This window comes from Cajanus cajan, chromosome 5 (genome assembly GCF_000230855.2).
Source record: "Cajanus cajan strain Asha chromosome 5, NIPB_CcT2T_4, whole genome shotgun sequence".
NCBI lineage: Eukaryota > Viridiplantae > Streptophyta > Magnoliopsida > Fabales > Fabaceae > Cajanus > Cajanus cajan.
In genome coordinates this window covers 1,145,679-1,160,352 of record NC_138521.1, presented here as the reverse complement: position 1 = coordinate 1,160,352, position 14,674 = coordinate 1,145,679, and the positions used below count along the sequence as shown (strand labels likewise).

The window sequence follows — 14,674 nt, the reverse complement described above, 5'->3', positions numbered from 1 at the left end:
AAAAGTTATATGACGTGTTAAACATAAAGCTGGGGAAAATAATTAGTTGATATAATAATAAGTGAGCCATTCTTCCCCACGTAACCCTCTTGTGACTTGTGAGGCATGCACGTACGGATGGAAGTTCTTATTCTGTAAATAACGCAGTTAATTGACATAATTTGTAACTCAAGTATAAATTTGTGCACATTCAAGAATACAATTGTATTAGATACTTGAAAAGAAAAAAGAATTTTATTTATCTCTCACGGTGGACTTACGAATTCAAATAAAATTGTCATGAGATATTTTTTCAGCTTAAGCATGAGTTATGAAGTCACCTAACCATATGATGTGATTAAGTTGAGATAATTGATTTTTAAACTCTGTTGATGATATAATTGCAGTAGGGATTAGTTAGGTACTTAGGTGAGAGGCTTGTGTCTTGAAAAACTGCATCATAATATCTTCTTTTTTTTATGCCTATAAATAGGCAAGTTGGCAAGTTGAGTTTGAGAATGACATGAATGAATGACCTATCCAGTTGTACTATCCCTCTCGCAAAGCGCACACACACACACACAAAAAAAAAAAAAAAAAAAAAAAAGGAATCCTCTGTTGCAGAGCATTTGGAGCCTCATATGACAAAAGTGAGTATGATCCGAGTCAGCTGATGGTACGTTCTACGTTGTGGAGGGCCCATGAATCATGATTTTTTTTTTTTTCTTTCTGTGTAAGGTACAATTTAACACCATTTCTTCTCTCAAAAGGGACACTTCGCAATGCATCGTCCACTGCCACTGCCCAATACCCACTTTATTAACGAAAAAAGAAAAGATAAATAAAGTGGAAAAGGGAAGAATTTTTTCAATGTCCTTTGGGATTGGGAGGTTTTCAATTGGCACCACGGAAGATGGATAAAATAGACAGAAACTAACTACAGACAGGTTTACCCGTTCGATTATCTTTTGTTTGCTTTGGGTTAAAACCTGTACATCAGGGGACACAAATGCAAAAAGTGCACAACCAAGAGACTATGATAACAATAAGTAACAATCATGAAACCATAGAAAATTCAACTCTTCGCTGTCTTGCAATTTACTCTTTTGGTCCATCAAAATTTTCAACAAAACCCCGAATTCGGGATACACAACAGGAGACTTATATGATTCGACTAAACTAAATAGTCTTAAAGTTTGACTGCTGAAGGAATTATTTAAATTTGAATTTAGTTCAATTTAATTAAAATTTCCAAAGTCGGCTTGATTTATACATTATTTTTATTTAGTTAAAGTTTTGTTTATTAATTTAATATTTAACATATACTTCTGTGTTAAAAATAAAGTATAAGTAAAGATAACTCAAAATTGGAAATATTTATTTTATAATAAAAATAAGAGAAAGTAAGTATGACAGAAATATCATATTTTCTGACAGTTTGCAGAACTTGAAAAAAAACTACTACTTAACACGCCTAACTATTTTTTTTAGTGACCTAACTGTAATCTAATCGTAAATATGATAATAATTATTTTATAAAACATATCTGACATGACTTTTAATTGTACCAAAAAAAAACAAAAAAAAAACATTACTAGTTCATTAAATTCTAAAAATAATATCTATTAACACATTGTATTAAATTGATAAAAATCTGTTTTGTTTTAAAATTAAAATTAATAAAGTGATTATAAATTGTTATGTAGCCACTAAAATAACTATCTAAACCAAATGGCATGTCGTGCCAGTGACATGTTAAGAAAATGACTTTTGTATATCCTCCCTTGTACTGTGTCTGGCTCCCATCACCGCTCCACATTAAGGGTGTGAAAAAATCTAAATTGATCCGAACCGATCCATGACCGATCCGATCTATATTAAAAAATCTGATCTATTTTGAAAAAAAATCCGAACCGAACCATTTTATAAAATCGGTTCAGTTATCCGATCCATTTTTACAAAGTGGATCGGTTCGGTTCGGTTTGATTTTTTAAAAAAATTGATCCATATATGAGTAAAAAGTGGATAACTGCACCGCACCGAACCGATCTAATTTAAAAAAAACCAATCCATATTTTAAAAAAACCAAACCGATCCACTTTATAAAAAATGGATCGATTTTTTGAAAAAACCGATCCATGAACACCCTTACTCCACATGATAACTAATAAGCTCTTTAGTGTGCGTTTGGCATCCAATAGCGTGGCACGTTTCTTTATGTATTGTACTATCCACATAAGATATTGAGATCGAGCTCGAGCTCAGTTTCCGAATGCCGCACGACATCGACTAACACATAAGCTCATCATCTCGGAACAATCGATATACCGAACGAAAGAAGTTCATTAATCTTGCCCAGTCGTCCCCTGGACGGATCTCAAATAAAAACATGTATGAAAATGAAAGTGGTCCAAACAGCCACTTAATCGCATAAAGACTTGGATTAACGCTAACACGGTAACAGCAACACCCCAACTTTAATCTTTATGCTCCATAGGCCAATCCGGGGCCTTCCAAGTTCCAATTATCCTTTTCGAAATTAAATGGAAGCCTCCCCATCCCTACCCTCCCAAATCCACATCACCCCTTTTTCTAACATCAAGGGACCCAACCCATAGTCTCCACCAATCGATTTTCGTTTTCCTGTAACACTTGCTGCATGTTGGCACTTAAATGGAGCCAACAGAAACTCTAATGAAAACCAAAAATAATCCAAAAGTGATAGATAATTTGGGGATCATTTTTGCTCTATTAAATTCACACACCATGTCCATCAACACAAACTCCAAATTTACATGGTACCAAACCAAACTACCTAGAATCATAAGTAGAAACTGTAAATAAAATAAACAACTCTCAACTCTTGTTATTTTATGTTGCAAATGCAAGTGACACATAAACTCATACTAACTGTTGGAGTGGTGGTTGTTACTATTAGCATCCCCCTGCCAGCTCCAAACGATGTCGTTTAGCGACGGCCTCACTTGGTCCTCACAGAATTTAACATACTCCAGCGTGTCTCCGGCGGACTTGGAAAATTCCACGACGGCCACCTCCGGCGCCACCTCGAAAACCTCGACCGTCATGGCCAACCTCCCCTTGCGGCCCTCCTCCGCCCCCTGCATGGTCACCGCAAACTCCTTCTTGGCGGTGACCCTGAAGTTAATCTTGTTGGCGACGGCCTCAAGCTTGCCCAGCACGGCGGAAGCAGAAAACTTGCATATAAAGACGGAGGGCGAGCGCTTGCTGGTCTCGAACAAGCTCCTGAGATCAAAACCGTGGGAGAGCGACGAAATAATCTCAAACGCATTGTAAAACGGCCTGGGAGGTTTAGCCTCGTGGTGGTGGAAATGGAGGTTGTGGTTGAGTGCATCCTCCTTGATGGAAAACGCAATCGGGGTCATGAAAGCAATTTGAAACCAAGGATCCTTGACTATATCGGGAATGGAGAACCTCTTAGCAGGGTCGGCAAGGAGGAGGTTGGAAATGAGGGATTTGGCCTGGGGGGAAATCCAGTGAGGGAAAGCGTAATCAGCTTTGAAAGCCTTTCGGTAAATTCGCATGACGTTTTCGCCTTGGAAGGGTAAGTAGCCGGAGAGAAGGGCGTAGAGGATGACACCGCAGGACCAAATATCAGCCTTGGAGCCGTCGTAGCCTTTTTTTTTCAAGACCTCGGGTGCCACGTAAGCGGGGGTCCCACAGGGGGTCAGGAGCATGCCGTCCGCGCGCCGCTGGTCGGGGAGCGCCGAGAGTCCGAAGTCGGAGACTTTCAGGTCCTCGTTCTGGTCCAGGAGGAGATTCTCGGGCTTGAGGTCGCGGTGGGTGACGCCGCGGCTGTGGCACAAGTCAACGGCGCTTATCAGCTGCTGGAAGTACTTCCTGGCGAGGTCTTCCGAGAGCTTTCCCTTGGCCACCTTGGAGAAGAGTTCCCCGCCTTTCACGTACTCCATCACCAGGAATATTTTGCCCTTGGTGGCCATCACCTCCTTCAGCTGCACGATGTGGGGGTGGCGCACCAGCCTCATGACCGAGACCTCGCGCTTTATCTGCTTCACCAGACGCTCTTTTTTCAGCTTCTCTTTCTTTATCACCTTTATGGCCACGCTCTCGTTGGTCTCCAGGTTTCTCCCGTGGTACACTTTGGCGAAGTTTCCCTGCCCCAGGACCCGCCCCATCTCGTACTTGTTGAAGATTATGCTCCGTTCGCTTTCGCTTTGGCTTTCGCTTTGTGGATCCATGGGTTTTCTTACTGCTGTGTGTGTGTGTTTTGGATGTTGGGGTGTGCCGTGTGCCTAGTTGGGCCTAGAGAGGATGGACATTCTGAATTGGTGCAGATGGGAGGCACCCATGTGGGAAAGGTTGCTGCTTTTCACGAATATGGTGTCCCAGGGACATGCCGCTACCACGTTCCAGAGAAAGCATTCAGCGGGGTTGAAAATCTTCATGGTGCATGTATGAACAAGAGTGCAGTGGTGGATGGAGGGGATAAAGATGGTTTCTCTTATATTTTTCAAGGGAGTCAAGAGTCAAGAGTAAAGAGGATTAAGTTTAAGTTTGGTTTGTTGTCTAGAAAGGCGTAGAAGAGAAATTAGGGATTTAAGAGATGTGGTTGGTGACTGGTGTGGGTGAGCGGATAATAACAAAATATGGAGAATTTGGGTGGAGCTGACGTGGGGATAAACCACAATTTCTTTTCTTTTCAGCTTTTCTATTCTATTCACCACGCACGCAGTTTCTACTTTCTAGCGCCGTTAGCTTTTCTTCTTCCACCAATTGCATTACTTCAACATACCATATATCATATATCATATATTCATTCCCTTAATTCTATTTCTTTTATCTTTTTTAATTTCACCATTCAATTTTCAAATTTTTTTACTAGCTTAGCCCATTCTTCATTTGAGGTACTTCAAATGGTGGGATAGCTGATTCCAAGATTTAACGCGGCTGCATATACAAGACAGGATTCAAACCCCTGACCTTGTTTAAGCGTGGATCAACCCCTATCGCTGAACCACACGCTTGGGAAACGTATCAAAATATCTCACGTTAATAGCTAACATATTATTATTCATAAATAATTGAATTATCAATTATCAAATGATTAATTAACAAAATCATCAAATGTGTAACTCATAATTTAAATTTTAAAAAATTAAATAACAAAATTTAAAATGGTTTATGTACTATGCGTACTGCCATGCCGAGCTCGAGCTCGGTATCACAGCGTGGAATAACCTCGGGCACGCACTGGGAGATCTCGGCCTAAGCGAGATCCGCAATCTAATCAAATCATAACTGATCTCGGAGATCTCGCTCCAGATAAGATCCACAATCTAATCAGATCATAACTGATCTCGAAGATCTCGTTCAAGATGAGATCCGCAATCTAATCAGATCATAACTGATCTCGGGGATCTCGCTCCAGACGAGATCTACTATCTAATCAGATCATAACAGATCTCAGGCCCAAGGCCCAACACAACCCTAATTCACACAAAGGTACGTGCATTATTTATACGAGACTCATACTCCCACAAACACTAACTTTAGCATCGGAGTCTCTTTGGCAGGTACCACCCCCATCTTGGAGCACCAGCGTACCCGTGAAGGAGGCTTACCGATCTTAACTGGCAGATCAGCTCTACAGCAGATTTCCGGTAAGAACATTTGGCGCCCACCGTGGGGCCGATCAAGACAGCTCTTATCGACCACCTGTATGGTTTTCACCAGAAGCCACAGTAGACGCGCAACAGACGACCTGGATCACTCAACTACCATGGATAGTGACGCAGCAACGTTGAGGAGGCTGATCGACCAGGTCGAACAAATGCGGCAACAACACGCCGCCGACCTACAAAGCATGCGTGCCAAGCACGAAACTGATCTAGCAGCAATGCGCACCGCTAATGAAGTCGACCTAGCGGCACTACGCGCCGAGAACGAGCGCATTCGTGCCCAACTCCCTCGGCGTCCCTCAGATCAACCCCCTCTACAGAGTAACCTGAATGAGGACGAAGGGCATTCAGTTTCTAAACCCCGAACTGCGACCAGAGCACCGACTCCACAACCTGCCACGCATCGGTCTCATGCACCGACGCACAAGTCGACTCAGAATGTCAGCAGGGCCCCCACTCGTGTCACAGAGGGTCAAGAAACTTTCCGTCGTCATCCTTTTGTGGATGGCATCATGGAGACTCCACTCCCCTGCAGATGAAAGCCTCTCCACCTTGATCGCTATGATGGCACGACGGACCCCGATGAACATATTGACCTGTATACGACCCAGGTAAACCTCTACACTAACAATGATGCTATCTTGTGTAGGGTTTTCCCGACCTCGCTCAAAGGGGCCGCACTCAACTGGTATACCCAGCTACCTGCCGAGTCAATTGACAGCTTCGGCACTCTAGTCAGACGATTCACGGTGCAATATGCAACGAGTCGACCTCACCTCGTAACGTCGGCTGCTCTGGCCAGCCTCAGACAGGGCGACGATGAACCACTACGGACGTTCATGGAACGTTTTGTTGGCATCTTGGTGAAGATTCGCAACTTGAATCCCGAGGTCGCCCTACACGCCATGCTCATGGCGCTCAAGCCGGGACCTTTTGTGGACAGCCTGTGTCGCCGAGCTCCCGCTGATATGGACGAACTTCGTGCCCGAGCTACCGGGTACATACATGGAAGAGCACTCTGCTTTTCGTGACCAGGTTCGCAACAAACCACAAGGAAAGCAAGACCAAGGTCAGGCCACAAACATTTAAAGTTGGCGACCTTGTTTGGTGGGGTGAGAGAGGCAAGAATAGACCCCTCCGAAGGGAAATTCGGAACTTGGAATGTCACCCACCTTAATTTTATTTCTCTTAACTTTAAAATTCAGGTGACGTACTCTTTTTCCTCCTCAGCCTTTTTTCCCACTAAAGAAAAGGGTTTTTGGCCAAGGAAGGTTTTAACGAGGCACACCTCAAAAATAATCAACAAAACAACTCTATTCCCATACATTTTTGGTATTGGCACATTAATCGTGACGACTTGTCAAGGCCGAGTCCGAACCTCGAGATCCCATTTTAGTAACCGAGGTCGAGTCCGAACCTCGAGATCACATTTTCTTAACCAAGGTCGAGTTCGAACCTTGTTATGCCAAGGTCGAGTCCGAACCTTGAGATTACATTTTCTTAACCAAGGTCGAGTTCGAACCTTGTTATGCCGAGGTCGAGTCCGAACCTTGAGATTACATTTTCTTAACCAAGGTCGATTTCGAACCTTGTTATGCCAAGGTCGAGTCCGAACCTTGAGATTACATTTTCTTAACCAAGGTCGAATTCGAACCTTGTTATGCCGAGGTCGAGTCCGAACCTTGAGATTACGTTTTCTTAACCAAGGTCGAGTACGAACCTTGTTATGCCAAGGTCGAGTACGAACCTTGTTATGCCAAGGTCGAGTCCGAACCTTGAGATTACATTTTCTTAACCAAGGTCGAGTATGAACCTTGTTATGCCGAGGTCGAGTCCGAACCTCGAGATTGCATTTTCTTAACCAAGGTCGAGTTCGAACCTTGTTATGCCAAGGTCGAGTCCGAACCTTGAGATTACATTTTCTTAACCAAGGTCGAGTTCGAACCTTGTTATGCCGAGGTCGAGTCCGAACCTTGAGATTACATTTTCTTAACCAAGGTCGAGTTCGAACCTTGTTATGCCGAGGTCGACTCCGAACCTTGAGATTACATTTTCTTAACCAAGGTCGATTTCGAACCTTGTTATGCCAAGGTCGAGTCCGAACCTTGAGATTACATTTTCTTAACCAAGGTCGAGTACGAACCTTGTTATGCCAAGGTCGAGTCCGAACCTTGAGATTACATTTTCTTAACCAAGGTCGAGTTCAAACCTTGTTATGTCGAGGTCGAGTCCGAACATCGAGATTGCATTTTCTTAACCAAGGTCGAATTCGAACCTTGTTATGCCAAGGTCGAGTCCGAACCTTGAGATTACATTTTCTTAACCAAGATCGAGTACGAACCTTGTTATGCCGAGGTCGAGTCCGAACCTCGAGATTGTATTTTCTTAACCAAGGTCGATTTCGAACCTTGTTATGCCGAGGTCGAGTTCGAACCTTGAGATTACATTTTCTTAACCATGGTCGAGTACGAACCTTGTTATGCCGAGGTCGAGTCCGAACCTCGAGATTGCATTTTCTTAACCAAGGTCAAGTACGAACCTTGTTATGCCGAGGTCGAGTCCGAACCTTGAGATTACATTTTCTTAACCAAGGTCGAGTACGAACCTTGTTATGTCGAGGTCGATTCCGAACCTCGAGATTACATTTTCTTAACCAAGGTCGAGTACGAACCTTATTATGCCAAGGTCGAGTCCGAACCTTGAGATTGCATTTTCTTAACCAAGGTCGAATTCGAACCTTGTTATGCCAAGGTCGAGTCCGAACCTTGAGATTACATTTTCTTAACCAAGGTCGAGTACGAACCTTGTTATGCCAAGGTCGAGTCCAAACCTTGAGATTACATTTTCTTAACCAAGGTCGAGTACGAACCTTGTTATGCCGAGGTCGAGTCTGAACCTCGAGATTGCATTTTCTTAACCAAGGTCGATTTCGAACCTTGTTATGCCGAGGTCGAGTCCAAACCTTGAGATTACACTTTCTTAACCATGGTCGAGTACGAACCTTGTTATGCCGAGGTCGAGTCCGAACCTTGAGATTACATTTTCTTAACCAAGGTCGAGTATGAACCTTGTTATGCCAAGGTCGAGTCCAAACCTTGAGATTGCATTTTCTTAACCAAAGTCGAGTACGAACCTTGTTATGCCGAGGTCGAGTCCGAACCTCGAGATTGCATTTTCTTAACCAAGGTCGAATTCGAACCTTGTTATGCCGAGGTCGAGTCCAAACCTTGAGATTACATTTTCTTAACCAAGGTCGAATTCGAACCTTGTTATGCCGAGGTCGATTCCGAACCTTTAGATTACATTTGCTTAACCAAGGTCGAGTACGAACCTTATTATGCCAAGGTCGAGTCCGAACCTTGAGATTACATCTACTTAACAAGGTCGAATTTGAACCTTCAAACAACAAATTTGGAAACTCCTCAGAAGCCCCTTTGCTCTTACATCACTCGGTGCTTGGGGGGCAAGTGTACTGGAGCCGAGTTATCGACTTGTCCTTCTCCAAACTGCTGACTCGGTCAAAGGTTTACCAGCCTAACCAAGCAGTGAGCTCATTATTGCCGAGCTCCTCAGCTCGACCATGAAACATGGACATCGGAACACCACATCGGCCCAAAAAGGCCACGCCATCAAAACAAATAAAAATACAATCTTGTCGCCGCGCCACCCACGCGTTATGGGAACGAGGTGACGGCTATGACACATGGCATCTCGACAGGCAGATGTACGCGAAGGGCCACAGCCACTTGACGAGCTCGGACTTAACTCCTCGACCTACGATCTTCGGAGCTCGGGGGGCTAATGTACTATGCGTACTGCCATGCCGAGCTCGAGCTCGGTATCACAGCGTGGAATAACCTCGGGCACGCACTGGGAGATCTCGGCCTAAGCGAGATCCGCAATCTAATCAGATCATAGCTGATCTCGGAGATCTCGCTCCAGATGAGATCCGCAATCTAATCAGATCATAGCTGATCTCGAAGATCTCGTTCAAGATGAGATCCGCAATCTAATCAGATCATAACTGATCTCGGGGATCTCGCTCCAGACGAGATCTACTATCTAATCAGATCATAACAGATCTCAGGCTCAAGGCCCAACACAACCCTAATTCACACAAAGGTACGTGCATTATTTATACGAGACTCATACTCCCACAAACACTAACTTTAGCATTGGAGTCTCTTTGGCAGTTACCACCCCCATCTTGGAGCACCAGCGTACCCGTGAAGGAGGCTCACCGATCTTACCTGGCAGATCAGCTCTATAGCAGATTTCCGGTAAGAACAGTTTAAAAAAATAAATAGTAAAAAATTGTAATTAAACCTTTTTTATTTTACTCTCTTTATTATTATTATTATTATTATTATTTAAATTTTAAGAAATTAACTATTCGACACTTTTAAAACATTTGTGAAAGCATTAAATTTAAGACATACTTGTTTTCATACAAAAAAAAAAAAAAGAATTAGTATTTGTATCCCCATCGAAAGGAAATTTAGACGAATACATCAATGTTTTCAATGGCTGTTAGAGTGCTTTAAATGATTTAACAGATATCCAAACACACTTCTAGATGGTCTACCCTCTTTTCAAATAAAACTAAAGATGTGAATTAATATCAAGATATTTTCATTTTCATATCCATACATATTAAAGAAAAACATAGGTTAATGGTTTTCATTCGTATTTCTTATGAATGTCAAGATTTTCTCATATTTTAGTTAAATAAATTTTTCTTCTTCTTTACAATGTATCTTCTTAATTTTAACAATAGTAACATATTATATATATATATATATATATATATATATATATATATATATATATATATATATATATATAACTTTCTATCTTAATTATAAAATATAAAAAAATAAAAATAATTTAACTAAATTAATGAGTTGATAGCTAAGAAGATGATGTGTCTTAACCTAAAGAGATAAAAAAAATATTCATATTTTTCTCTTCGATTTTAAGAGTTATATATATTTAGTTTATTCGTAAAAATAGAATTCTCGCTGTTCACATATTTTATACAGTTCGTTATTTTATTATAGCATTATTATAAGTTTTTGGTGTATATATTAATAATTTATTTATTCGATTTTTTACATGTATAAGTTTATCAACAGAATATGTGTTATTTTAATGCGTTTTTTTTCTTCTTTTAAAAAAAAAAAGCCTGGTTAAGAATATAGATTTTAAAATCTTAATAACTTTTGAAGAAAAAAGAGAATAATAGTTCTTTGTCAAAAATCTTCTGCATGCCATCACTTATACTTTATTTGTTTAATTATTTTACCACGAAATTTAATTAAGTTGATTTAACAAAAGAGTGGGTAATTGTTATAAATTTCTCAATACTTAATCTGATTATAGTTGATAGAAAAAGGTACTTTATTTATTTTGATTAATTTAGGACAAAACTTTAATCCAAGAAAATTAAAAGAAAGAAAAATTAAGGAACACAAAACTGTATATATTGAATTGGATAGAAACACTAAAACAAAATTTATTTTTACCGACAATTATTTACCGGCAATAAATTAATTGTTTTTGTTTTATTATTTAATAAAAGTATTAGTGATTAATATATAATGGTCACTAAAAATATATTTATATCACATTAAAATTTATCATTAACAATAATTATTTATTACGAAAATTTTTAGTCCCACATCGACTAGAAATAAGATAATTAAAGAGTATATAAATGAATAATAACTTTTACCTTACAAGTTTGTTATGTAGGATTGAGTTAGACCTATAATTTATTATTCTAAATTAATATGAGATTACTCACTATTATTAAATTCAATAATCCTTAAATTTAAGGGGGTCGACTATTAATCAGAAAATGCCTGTAAAAGATTTGAAAATCTATTTTGTTTTAGTAAAATCGACGAAGGATATTATCATACCTTTTTCTTCTTCGGGAGAAGCAATATATAGACGGATAAGGGAGGAATTATTAAGAAACTGAAAACAACATTATTAATTACCGGTGAAAAAAATATTTTGCATCTATATGAATTCTGTTTAAAAATAATATAAAATAAAAATATATTAAATTGTATTTTTTTGTCTTTTATATTTTTAAAAAAATTATTTTAAATCTTATGTCAACTATCCTAAATTGGTAATATGTTAAAAACAATCTTATTTATATAATAAATTCTCATAAAAACCCTTTTTGAATAAAAAGCCGGTAAATATTGACTGTGTATGTTAATTTTTTGAACTAAAAGTTATCTATTGACATAATACATCATACTATTAACTTTTTTGGTTAAGATATCATACTGCTATATATAAACATTAAGTTTATATTAACAGTTTAATATTATTTAAATGAATTAAAGTGATACCAACTTATCAATCTAATGTCAAAATTATTAGCAAAACACATACAGATATAGTGGAAGTCGACACTTACCATTTAGTCCAACCATTATATATATCATAAAATCGCAAGTGTATATATTAAAAGAAGTCTTCTAAACAATTTGCACGAATCAATTCCTTTTTATCTTTTATTATGTCACGTATGGAATAAAACTAATGTTGATCATCTAATCTTATATGATCGCATTTAATTGGTTAGACAACCACAGAAGACATTAATGATTGATTAATGGGCGCCATAAAATGTTGATATAAATAAATCGAAAAATGATGGAAGAGAAGTGGAGGGTAGTTGGAAACGTAGGGGAAGGGAAGGAAAAAGTTAGTAAATGGTTTAAACTAACAAGTCTTTATAATCTCATTTAATGTATACATTTAAGTTTTTAATTTATGGAAAAAAAATTAACAATACTTAATTACATATTATATTAAAACTAATTAGAGATGGCATGATGATCTTTCTACGACCTCCTAATAATTTGTTTTGAAGGGAAGAGAGAAGCGTGGGATTCATGCTGACGTGCGTTTGAGTCGATTACAGCTAAGGCTTAAAGCTAAATCCAATGAGTGCTGTTTGGATTCTTGTTCAAGTTTAATTCCAATACCAATGCCCACAACATTGCAATGTTCTTTTGATATCAATACAAATGAATTAATGGCTGTGGAGAATTCGCATCAATCCTTCATCTCTGTCAACCTTGTCTTCTGTCTGCAATATCACTTTCAATTTTCAATGCTCACGCCAACAATATTATTCATATATACAAAATAGTAAAAACAAATTATATATACAAACCCATGCACCCATTAATTAACAATGATTTTGTCACTTACGTTATCACTACTTATTACTATAAATAGTTTGATTTTTCCTTTCTTCATTCCCACGATCAATGCTGCTATCATTCAGTCACCTCAACCAAACCACGCTTTCTTTGTTTTTCAATGTAAGACAAATATATCAAACATAACACCGATTACTTCATGTCCCTTTCTAGTTGCCAATTTATACCACCCATCAAAATATTTAAATTAATAAAATCTCGATTGTTAATTCAACTCATTTAAAATAAACCAACTGTGAGGATAAGAAAAAAAGTTAAACGCTAAAAATTTAATTTTTTTAATGTGTATTTGAGTTAATTTTTATAAAAGCAAATTAGTATTTTCAAGTTTCAATTATGATTTTACGTTTAAAATGAAAATCGTACTTCAATCGAGTTAACAACTTTTATGTAAAAACTTTGATAAAAAAAACATATATCCTCGGTTTTTTTTATTATTTTTGTAAATATCGTCTAAGATTTTCTGTAAGAACTAATTAAGGAATATAATATATTTTCTAGGTATTGGTAAAAACAATTATAAGTCTTTTGCATTATTATTATTTTTATTTCACCATAAATACATATTTAATATTTTTTAAAAATATTAATAATCCTATAATTTATTTTTAAAAAGTTATGATATATATAATGTATATAAATTTGTTGTATTGATATGTGCTTATAATGTCAACATTATTATAATTTTGTATGTTTCAGCGATAACAAGACGATAATGGTACACGAATATCTGGCCAATTAAAAAAATAAATAAAATAAAGAGGTAGTGATACGAACATTGACAGAGAAGAGATAACATATTTCACTTTCATGAATGATAATCCAAGAAACAAGTTGGGGAGAACAAGTCTCAAATCCTAATAACGGATTAATTTATTGAAAATGGGTTTTAAGTTTTATTAATGTAAGCTTAGCTTCAAGGTAGATTGAAGATTAGGAATTGTATTAACATTAATTAAATATTTGGGATAAGATAAGCCGAACAAAATAGTAGTAATAAAATACGATGGTTGAACCTTTGGACCGGTGGAACTGACCGTTAGAGTAGACCATTTGTTGTTTCTTTACTGTTATCTCCCAAGCCCAACTAAAAAATATGTGGTTATTCATATTTCATAAAATAATTTCTTTGTCAATAACTATGGACATTAAAAAATTGGATGAATTTAACATTTCTAAGTTTGCATTTTTATAGTTATTAGAAAAAAGTTGTATTCTTATAATTTTTTTAACTAATAATTTTTCGATAGATAGTTAGAGATCATTTTTTCATGGTGTAAAGATAAAAAAAAAGGTGATATTTAGAAAATTAGCGTGAATGGTACAAGAAACTAATATAATCTAGAAAATCATATATAAGTACTTCTATTTAAATTAGTATTTTAGCATGTGAAATATGTAATATAATTTTTTGTTAATTATTGTCTAATTTTATGTCATGGTGTTTTGGATATTTATTGTAGAAAATCTTTGAGAATTTAGAAATTTTCATGAGATTGGGTGATTTAGAAGATTTTTCTAAACAAAGATCTAGTTTGACTTTAAGGAAAGAAGTATATAGGATTTCTTTTAAGAACTGAATTTCATAAATTCAATTCTTAATAACCTTAGAGAGATAAGTTAGAAAGAAATGCGCTCTACAGTCAATGAGTTTCTCTTCATCCTAAACCTTATTTTGGGAAGGTGATTCTTTCTCCTAAGTTCTAATTTGGTTGTATTTGTTGATTTAGGTAATATAACAGTGAATCAAGATTGTTGAGTCAT

The 14,674-nt window shown here is 37.4% G+C and overlaps 1 pseudogene; it reads right to left on the bottom strand.

Annotated features, from left to right (window-relative positions):
- Positions 1-2,698: 2,698 nt before the first annotated feature.
- Positions 2,699-4,622, bottom strand: LOC109812984 (CBL-interacting serine/threonine-protein kinase 5 pseudogene; annotated as a pseudogene).
- Between the last annotated feature and the right edge of the window lie 10,052 nt (positions 4,623-14,674).